General features: G+C 38.9%; 1 pseudogene; it reads right to left on the bottom strand.

The window, feature by feature from the left end:
• Positions 1-392: 392 nt before the first annotated feature.
• Positions 393-9,379, bottom strand: LOC117038663 (26S proteasome regulatory subunit 4-like; annotated as a pseudogene).
• Positions 9,380-11,597: the final 2,218 nt, after the last annotated feature.

The raw sequence follows: 11,597 nt of genomic DNA on the forward strand, positions 1-11,597 counted from the left end.
TTTGCAGATGTTTTTCATCTCACTCAAATCAAATTGCATCACTCATATCAACGCAATTGTTGGAAAAGATGTTAGTAAGAAAGTGATACCTTTTGTAACTTGATGTGTCTTTATTACTCCTACAAAGATTTGATGAAAGTAAAAAGCAAATGTCAGCCAAGACTAGTGAAGAGCAATACAACCGGAAGTGGCATTTAAAAAAAAAAAGGTCAACTGGAACATGGATTCTTCTGGGCAATTTTCCTAACCATGTCCTTCCAAGGAGTCAGGGCACTCCCAACCATTTCCTTAAAGGCAACTGTGGCTTGCTAGAAATAGAGCCCCTCACGGGTGCCTTCTTGTTTTTTATTTAAATTTTCTTTTCTTTAGATTTTTTTTTTTGATGTCTTCATTTGTCACTTTCTTCCATGTTCTCTTAAGGCCAACAGACCAGCTTCTGTACAGATTGCCTTGATGTCAGTACCGCAGAGGTCATCTTTAGATCAAGTAGTCTAGGGTTCTATCATCCTGCTTGTGTGAATCGCATTTAGACCTTTTGAGCAGGGGTAACTTGACCTCGTCAATGTGGCCTGGTGTGATAAGTGCTGGATCCAAATTTTCTATTTGGTGGCCATGGTAACTTTTAGGGATCCCCTTGAATCAAATCCATCCAACTGTTCCAACATGGTTTGCTGAATTTCTCTCACCACCAGAATTAGAGTCGTATCTTTTGGTCCCAATGTCATCAATTTCATCAATAAATACGATGGATGGTGCATGTTCTTCAGCAACTTAAAACAATTCCTGCACAGGTTTGGGCCCATCACCTATAGTGTTTCCCTGAAAATAAGACCTAGTTGGACAATCAGCTCTAATGCGTCTTTTGGAGCAAAAACTAATATAAGACCCGGTCTTATTTTACTAATAATATAATATAATATAATATAACATAATATAATACCGGGTCTTATATTAATTTTTGCTCCAAAAGACGCATTAGAGCTGATTGTCCAGCGAGGTCTTATTTTCAGGGAAACACGGTAGGTACTTCTAAATAAGTTTAGAGCCAGTCACTCTCAAGAAAGTGGCCAAGATTTGGTTTGCTACTGCTTTGGCTACTAAGCTTTTACCTATGCCAGGTGGATCATAGAGAATGACCCCCTTATAAGGCTTTAAACCCATCTCTTAAAAATATTCAGGATGAGCAAGAGGAAGCACTGCAGATTCCTGAATTTCCTGGATTTGCTTGTCCAACCTCCCCAATATCAGCATAGGTCTCCTGGGGGCCTTTTCCATTTTTATCACTGTGAGTAGGGGATCTATATCATCCCTCAACACCCCTATCACAGCATGCACCTTGTGGCTGAGCAGGACCAAGCAGCCCAGTTCCAGCACATCCATGTCTACAAATAAAAGAATGCTGACACAGTGTTCTGAACCCACAGATGGAGACACAATGGCATGATTGTCATCAATAATCTAATAATCTCTTCCATGGATATATATATGTATATATACATATATATACACACATACATATGTACATATATATATAAAATATATAGTGCCCAAAAAACATACACGTATTTTAAGAGATGTTAACACTTTGCTCAAGTAGTAGTTAGCCGTAATCAGAAGTGTCTGGATGCTGACGGTAACCACTTTGAGCACCTCTTGTAATTGCAGAAGTCAAATGTGACTTGTATTCATCTTTTGTTATCGGTACATATTAATACCGAACGTTTTTCCTTTCTTTCTTCAAATATGTATACATCTTTTTGGCAACCTCTGTATACATACATACATACATACATACATACATACATACCTGTACATAGAAAACACAGATACTTCAAAATGTTAAGGGTGAGGATTCTGTTGTAATAGTCCAGGGAAGAAACCTATCCAGCAAAGTACCACAGAAGTGAAAGAAATGCTAAAAACGACAAGAAACTTTCTAGATTGGGAAATTGAAAGAATGATGCAATTAACATGAAAGTCTTTAAAGCTGTCGTTCTTACTACATAATAGTAACATAAATACATTTAAAAAATCCACCCTAAGTTCAGCTAAAACTTTAAAAGAATTAAAGAGAGACTGTGGCTTATTCTGTGTTTCATGAAACACAATTCCTGAGACATGGCCCGTGTAAAAAGGGTTCTGTAGATGCACACAGTATCTCTCTTTGAAATTTTAAAGGCTCTGAGAAACCCCGAAGTTAGGAAACATGATTAATGTTGCTTAATGCAGCTTTATTGTGATAGACACTACTACTCACATATCTACTCTCACTTTTGTTTTTATAATATAACTCTGATTTGTTCAGGGCAACAATGTGCCCAGCAAAAGAACTACATTTCTCAGCATTACTTGCAGGTAGAGGTGTCCAGGTGACATGCTTCTAGTCAATGAGGCGGGAGTAGAAGTTGCTGGGTAGGGTTTCCTGAATAGCTCATAAAAAGAAAGGCTGACTGAGCTGGCAAATATGGTTTGCCATTTTCCCTTCCCCTTTAGTCTTCCTGAAACATGGATGTGATAGAGAAGGTGGCACAGTCATCTTGAGACCCTGAGGTAACAAGCATGAGAATGAAAACCGCAGAATAAGGATGACTGAGCAATAGTATAAAAGTAGGTTTCACCCCTAAAGGCTTCATGGGTTGACAGCTCTTCTCAGAACTTCTTGATCCATGAGAAAAATGAAATATATGTTTTGCTAAGGCACTAGGGTTGGGTTTTCTATCAAAACATAGGAGTCTGGGAACTTGATGGCACCATGAATCAGCCACACTAGAATAAACTAAAACTTCTTTTACAAAAGAGAAAAATAAAGCTCCAATTTGCTTCTCACTTGTACCCGAGACAAATAACTGCATTATTCTTGGGTTTTTGATAAGGAAGGAGTAAAGCACAGTCATGCTTTGTAAATGCTGAGTCTGAGGTATCTGTGGGAAAGCCAAATATAGAGAACCAGGAAAGAGCACGATGTGTGGGTCTGGAGCTAGGGAAAAAGATCTGGGCTGGAAAAGAACAGGTCATGTAAGTTCAGGGTGGACACCTGTAAAGTACCTCATTGCCTGTCTTGGAACACATATGTTCCGTACATATCCAAGGAACAGAGCAAGGTATCAGATTTGGTCTCCAAATGAGGAAAGATCTTCCCATAGTCAGAACTCTCCAAAAATGGAACAAAGCTTCTGTAAATTAGGAAGCACTTTGCTCCTTAAGCAATGCAGAGACTGCACACTCAAGTGGTGGGGAAGACGTCCAGAGCACTGGGAAGGTGGATTCAAAGATTGTTAAAGGTCTTTCAAAACTTGAGTTGCTAATATTCTAAGCATCTAATTTTGTTCTGAAGTGTGAAGTTATCAACCTTGTAAAAAGGCTCCACCCAACAATGAGATCACAATTCTTCATTGCTATTGCACCCATCCTGGCTCTGATGCCATGTCCTTTCATGGAATCTAGGGCTGTGTGGATAGTACTTGATTTCATGAAATGTCTCAGATATTTTTATTAGATAATTATTAGATTCACTTATTGGATAATTATTAGACTCAAGATTTTTATTTTTTAACTATTAGTGCCTTTTCTCCATAATTACTAAACTGATACTTGCTTAAAACAACAACAAAAAATTGGTAAATTCAAGAAAACACCAAGGGAATGGAAAATATGTAATACCACCATCCAGAGATAACCCTAATCAACATTTGATATAAAAATATCATATCTTTTTTGTGTGTATAATTTTTTCAGTAAAGTAGTATTCTATTTTACATGCTATTTGCATAATATTTTTAAAGCTTATTTGACATAGATTGAAACTTACAGAAAAGTTGTTAGAATGGTACAAAGAATCCCAATATACCCTTCACCCAGATTTACTGCATTCCTTTTTAAAATCAGTTGCAGGTTCCAGTCAAGATGGTGCAGTAGGTAAACGTTGTGCTCACCTCATCTCATGACCACATCAAAACTACAACTAAACTACACAACAACCATCATTGAGAATCACCTAAAATCTTGCTGAACTGAAGCCCTACAAATAAGGACATACAGAAGAAGGTACCTTGAGAATGGTAGGAGGGGCAGAACAGGCTGGCCCCATATCCATGTGTGTGACCATTAAAAATTGGATGGTGTATCTTGGCTATGGAGGTTGCCCCACCCCCACCCCCAGGAGCAAGAGGTCCCAGCCCCACCCCACCACAGGGTTCCAGTGCCAGGAAGAGAAGTCCCCATAATTTCTGGTTGTGACTGAAGTGAGATGGAGGGTGGCTGGAGTCCCAGATGCTCCTCTTAAAGGGACTATTCAAGGACTTACTCACTGATGGAATCACTAGCTCTGAGCTCCAGTGCTGGGGCAGCAGCTGAAAAGGCAGCAGGGACATATGGTGGAGAACTGAGCTGTCTGGCTTGAGACAGGGGATGGAGGGGCAGCTTTCTCATGGACAAAGGATCTAGCAGAAGCCACTGTTTCTTTATTGAGCCCTCCCCCTACCCAGTATGCAGACACAGGTAGCCGCCATATCTGAGTGTCCCTCAAGTTGGCTAACTCTTCATTGGCTATGCCCTGGTGATTCGAGATCCCACTCCACCCAACTTTCGGACACTGCCAAGCTGCTTCTAGTGACTTTTTTTTTTTTTTAAGGGAGGGTTTTTTTTTTTTTTAACTTTTATTTTTTTAAGTGTTTTTCCAACACCCATCAGCTCCAAGTCAGATAGTTGTTTTCAATCTAGTTATGGAGGGCGCAGCTCACAGTGACCCATGTGGGATTGAAACCAGCAATCTTGTTATTAAGAACAATGTGCTCTAACCAACTGAGCTAACCGGCTGCCCCTCCAGTGGCTTTTTTGTACAAACTGCCTGCCTTGGCTCATGCTGCAGACTTCCCTAGCATCTCTCAAAGGTTCTTGGAACACACACAAGCAGCATCTAACTTGAGCATGTCCCGTACCCCTAACCAAACAGCTCTAAGCTGGGCACTAGCAGCAGCTGGTCTTGGTTGTGGCTTGGCCTCTCAAGGTACTTCCAAACAGAGTATGGGCTGTGGCCATCTGTGGATTTCATGTGGCTCCTGCCAGATAGCCTCCAGTGCTGGGGGGACTGGCTGTGGCTGAACCTGACCTGGTCCCTTCCCAGGTGGCGTTGGAGCTGGCGCCCCTAGCAGCCAACTTTGAAAGAAGGTGGGGCATCACCCAGCCACCTCCAAGGATGACACACCCAAGGGACAGATTGGGCAGGCACCGGAACCCTGCTGAGGCAGATCCTGTTCTGTATGGTCAGCCTCTGCACCACAACTCCTCCACTGTATTCATGGCTAGTCCTCACAACCAATGAGCCCTAGGGTCAGTCTCTCCCACTGATGTGCAAATAGCAATTAAGGCTCAACTACAAAAGGAGGGCACACACAACCCACACAAGGGACACACCTGGAGTGTGCGGCTCAGATGACCAGGAAGACTGCGTGACTGAGCCTCACAGCATACCTACTACATATGGCCACTCTACTAAGGCTGGAAGACATAATAGCCCTACCTAATACAAGCACAGACAGGCAGCCAAAATAGTGAAACAAAGAAACATGTCCCAAATAAAAGAACAGATCAAAGCTCCAGAAAAAGAACTAAACAAAATGGATACAAGCAATCTACCAGATGCAGAGTTCCAAACACTGATTATAAGGACACTTGATGATCTTAGGGAGAACTTCAACAAAGAGGTAAGAAACAAAAATGGAGATGGAAAACATGAAAAATAACCAGTCAGAAATAAAGAATACAATAACGGAAATGAAGAATGCATTACAGGGAATCAACACTAGATTACATAAAGCAGAGGATCGAACCAGAGATATAGAAGATAAGGTAGCAGAAAACACCCAATCAGAACAGCAAAAAGAAAAAAGAATCCAAAAAAATTGAGGGGAGTGTAAGGGTCCTCTGGGACAACATTAAGCTTACCAATATTCGCTTTATAGGGGTGCCAGAAGGAGAAGAGAGAGAGCATGTAATTGAAAACCTATTTGAAGAAATAATAACAGAAAACTTCCCTAACCTGGAGAAGGAAATAGATATACAAGCCTAGGAAATGCAGAGAGTCCCAAACAAGATGAACCCAAAAAGGCCAACACCAAGACACATAATTAAAATGACAAAAATTAAAGACAGAGAGAATCTTAACAGCAGCAAGAGAAAAGCAGTTAGTTACCTACACAGGAATCCCCATAAGGCTACTAGCTGATTTCTCAACTGAAACCTTGCAGGTCAGAAAGGACTGGCAGGAAATATCCAAAGTGATGAAAAGCAAGAACCTTCAACCAAGATTACTCTACCTAGCAAAACTATCATTTAGAATCAAAGGAGAGATACAGACCTTCCTTGACAAAAAAAAGCTAAAGAAGTTCATCACCACCAAACCAGTATTATAAGGAATCTTATTATAAGGACTTCTTTAAGATGAAAAAAATATGAATAATCAAATGGCAATAACTACATACCTATCAACAATTACCTTTAATGTAAATGGATTAAATGCTCCAATCAAAAAACGGGGGGGGGGATAAATGGATAAGAAAACAAAACCCTTACATATGCTGCCTGTAAGAGACGCACTTCAGATTGAAAGACACATAACAAACTGAAAATAAAGAGATGGAAAAAGATATTTCATGAAAATGGAAACAAAAAATCTGGGGTAGCAATACCCATACCAGGCAAAATATAGAGTTTAAAACAAAGACTATAACATGAGACAAAGAAGGACCTAGTAATCCCACTTCTGGATATTTATCTGAAGAAACCCAAAATGCTACCTTGAGGGGACATGCTCATCCATATGTACACTGTAGCATTATTTACATAAGCCAAGATATGAAGGCAACCTGGGTGTCCTTGAATGGATGAATGGATAAAGAAGAGGTGGTACATATATACAATAGACTATTACTCAGCCATAAAAAAGAGAAGGAAATCTGGTCATCTGTGACAACATGGGATGGACCTAGAGGGTACTGTGCTGAGTGTAATAAGTCTGACAGCAAAAGACAAGCATCATGATTTCACTTATAAGTGAATCTAAAGAACAAAATAAACAAATGAAATAGAAACAAACTCAGATACAGAAAACGTTTTGATGGTTGCCAGATGGGAGGGGGATTAAGGGTGGGTGAAACAGGGAACTAAGAAGTACAAATTAGTTGTTACACAGTAGTCATGGGGATGTAGGGTATAGTATAAGGAATATAGTCAATAATATTGTAATAACTAGGAATGGTGCCAGATGGTTACTAGATCTATCAGGGATTGATGGGAGGGGAGTTGGGGGCGGGGTGAAAAAGGTGAAGGGATAAAGAAATACAAATTGGTAGTTTCAAAATAGTCCTGGGGATGTAAAAGTATTGGGAATATAATCAATAATATAGTAATAACTATGTATAGCGCCAGGTGGTACTAGTTAGGGGGATCACTTCCTAAATTATATAAATGTCTAACCACTATGCCATACACTTGAAATTAATATAAAATAATATTAAATGTCAACTCTAATTGAAAATTTTTAAAAGCGGGAAGATCAATATTACTGTGATAGCGTGGTACAGTGTCAGATGGTCAATGGACTTATCATGATGATCACTTCTTTAGCGTAGAGAATATAATCAAAAATGTTGTAATAATTCTGTATAGTGCTAGGTGGGTACTGTTGAATAACTATGACATACACCTGAAACTAATATTGTATGTTAGCCAAGGGGTTTGAAAATTATTCTGGGGAACGTAATTTAGTGGTTACCAGAAGGTAAGGGGGTTGGGGGGTGGGAGATGAGGGTAAGGGGGATCAAATATGTGGTGATGGAAGGAGAACTGACTCTGGGTGGTGAACACATAATGTAATTTATAGATGATGTGATACAGAATTGCACACCTGAAATCTATGTAATTTTACTAACAATTGTCACCCCAATAAATTAAAAAAAATAAATAAAAGAAAAAAGAAAAAAATTGTATGTTAGATATATTTTAATAAAAATCTTTAAAAAGAGAAAAAAAATAAAATATTTGCATATTATGAACATTTTTCCATGTCCATAGACATCATTATCATTATGGCCAACATTTACTACTGGCAGGTAAGTCACCATGAGTTCTACTATTCCCACAATGTCCCCGTGAGAAGAAGACTATTATTATCACATTTCAAATATGAATAAATTAGGCCTTAGTCAAGTGCTTCCAATATTTCACCTTATAATCTTTTTTTAAAAATGTCTTTTTCTGATCCCTATCTTTGTGCATCTACTTATTTCTTAAATTTTTGACACCATCTCTCAATAAGATGGACCATGAAATCCCCCAAACCCAATGACAGGACAGAAAGGAAAACCGCAGTTCTCATAGAACTTTAAACGGGTTGTCCCATAACTGGGCCATGTCACGGCCGATAATGCACAATGACTAACTATACTTTAAAAATTTTCTAGTGACATTGTAAATAGCATGATAATATGGCATTTTTTAAAATGATTCTGAATTACTTCGTGAAATGTAAGTGTATAAAACATACTCTGCTCTCTAGAATCCCATTGGTATTTCTTCATATTAAAATATGTATGCCCCATGTACAAAAAAACATTATTTACAATATCCAAAAGGTGGAGGCAACCCAAATGGCCGTTGATGGATGACTAGATAAAAAAAATGTGGTCTATCCATACAATCGAATATTCAGCAGCCTCTAGAAGGAAGGAAATTCTGACATATGCTACAACATGCATGAACCTTGAGGATATCATGGTAACTAAAATAAGCCAATCAGAAAAAGATAAAATACTATATCGTGCTACTTATATGAAGTCTCTAGAGTAGAGACAAAAAGTAGAATGGTGGTTGCAAGGGGCTGGGGGTTGGGGAGGGCAGAATGAAGATGTATTGTTTAATAGGTACAGAGTTTCATCTTTTTATGAGATGAAAGACTTCTGGAGATTGGTAACATAATGTGAATGTACTTAATGTCACTGAACTATACACTTGAAAAAGATTAAGATGGTAAATGTTATGCTATGTGTATTTTACCACAATTAAAAACTAAAAATAAATTTAAACATATGCAGTAGGTGCTTCATATTAAATACTAAAGCATGATGAATGGATGAATGAGCCTCAGAAACAGTGGCTAGTGTCTCTGAGAGGTATGGACAGATGCTCCAAAGAGGTAACTGTGAGCTGAAATAGTGCAGGTGATTGTTGGCAAGGGGGCATCTCTGGAAATGGCTTGCAGACCATAACCCCCTGGTGTGGAGGCCTCGACATTTTCCAAATGGAGATAGGAAGCCTGAGGCCCTGAAGCCAGTGGATCTGCCATCCCTCTAACTTCTTGTAGGCTTCCTGTATTAACTGTCATCCTGTGGTCACTTGCTCCAGCCCCTTGACCAGAGTTCTCCTGACTCTGAGTGCAGTATTCGTTCCTTAACTCTGAGATTGAAATATTACCAAATTAGAGACCATTTATTGAGTGTCTACAGTATGTCCTGCATCAAGTGCTTTATGTACATTATTTCTAATTACTATTTTCAAGGTGACCCCATGAGAGAGGTTTTGTGATTTTCGTCTTACTCATGAAGAGACTAAAGTCCTGAAAGGTTAACTTACTCAAGGATACACAATAAAAAGTTAAGTTCCTTCCATTGTTCCACGTGGCCTCTAAGATGATAAAAATAATATGATCCCTACAGCAACTAGCATATTTTTAAAGCCCCCCTAAGGTCTCAGAGGCAAAAATGTACTATATGAAGCAACTCAGGGTTGACTCAAAATAATAATTGCTAATATTTACTGAGCATTCAGTACATGTTAGGAACTTGGCTAAACTCTAATTACACTACCACATGTAATACATCCAGTAACACAGAGTATGTGTAAGAGTATCGACTTGTCAGTGACTGGCACACTAGTAAAGGCTCAGTAGTGGTCAGCTGCTTCATGAAGGAGGATTGATACTTCTTTCACATTCAAACATGATTCCCAAGATCAATACCAATTCTGAAACTGCTACTATTTTATTTTTTTTTTAGCATTAGAAACACATTTCTGGATGATTTTGAGGCAGAACTTGGTTTGAACTCTAATTCAATGCTACTATTGTTTTCCATGGTAACAACCCTAAAAACATAGGAAGATATACCAGCAACAAAAGAAGCCACTGAGAATATGAGGTCTGACAATTAAGTTCGCGAAACTGTTGCAAAGATATTGCTAAACTTTTTTTGATATCAGAGGCATTATTCATTACAAATTTGTACCAACTGGACAAACAATTAACCAAGTTTACTATTTGGAAGTGTTGAAAAGGCTGTGTGAAAAAGTTAGACAACCTGAACTTTTTGCCAAAAATTCATGGCTCTTGCATCATGACTGCACCAGCTCACACGGCTCTGTCTATGTGGGAGTTTTTAGCCAGTAAACAAATAACTGTACTGAAACACCCTCCTTACTGACCTGATCAGGCCCCCAATGACTTCTTTCTTTACCCAAAGACAAAGGAAATATTCAAAGAAACACATTTTGATGACATTCAGGACATCAAGGGTAATACGATGACAACTCTGATGGCCATTCCAGAAAATGAGTTCCAAAATTGCTTTGAAGGATGGATAGGTGCTGGCATCGGTGCATAGCTTCCCAAGGGGAGTACTTTGAAGGTGACTGTAGCGATATTCAGCAATGAGGCATGTGGTACGTTTTCTAGGATGAGTTCGCGAACTTTTAACTGGCATAGCTCATGTGTGCGTGTAGCAGAAAGGCATTCATTAATCCAACAAATAGCTTGTAAGTGCCTTCTATTTGCCAGTCCAAACTCCATTTCCCCTTCTCTCATCAATGACCCCCCCAAAAAACCAAACCCTCTTATACCCCCACCAAAAAAAACAGCTAGTTTCAAGAGGGTACCAGTTGAAACATGGATTTGGATCCTTTGCAGCAAGTTCTACAGTACTGACCCTCAAAATTTTATCCTTACAAGTTGAATCTCATGAATCTTTATTAAATGTCCTGGTTCCAGCTGAACAAAAGCCCACGTTTGTTCTAAACGTACTATTCTCCCTCTATTATATAACCTTTAAATCAAATAACAAATATTTGCAAAACTTGTTTTTCCTCCCATCCCCATTCCCCATCTTTTCATTTTAATTCCTCTTCTTTAGACTAGGCAATTACCGTTACCAGTGTCTCAGTCCTTCCAGAGATATGCTTTGCTTTTACAAGCGCATATATATCTTTACCTATGTGGAGCATTAAAAATTAAAAAAAGAAAGAAAAGAAAAACGCGAATCATGGCATATCGATAACACATTTTTCTGCACTTTGCTTTCTTTCACTTAATGCATCTTGGAGTTGGTTCCACATTAGTATACAAACTGCTGCTTTGCTATTTCTAGCAATGACAGGTTATTCCTCTAAAAGAATCGATTCTCATTTATTTCACCCTATCATTCTCTGGTCTCGTGGCTCAAGATAGGAAAAAGTCTTTTTTGTCTACATGAGTCGATCTGAACGTACTAGGATTTCCCATTCTGCCCACCTCTCTAAATCGTCAAGAAGGAAAACTCCTTAACCAGGTACAA

This window comes from Rhinolophus ferrumequinum, chromosome 19 (assembly GCF_004115265.2).
Source record: "Rhinolophus ferrumequinum isolate MPI-CBG mRhiFer1 chromosome 19, mRhiFer1_v1.p, whole genome shotgun sequence".
NCBI lineage: Eukaryota > Metazoa > Chordata > Mammalia > Chiroptera > Rhinolophidae > Rhinolophus > Rhinolophus ferrumequinum.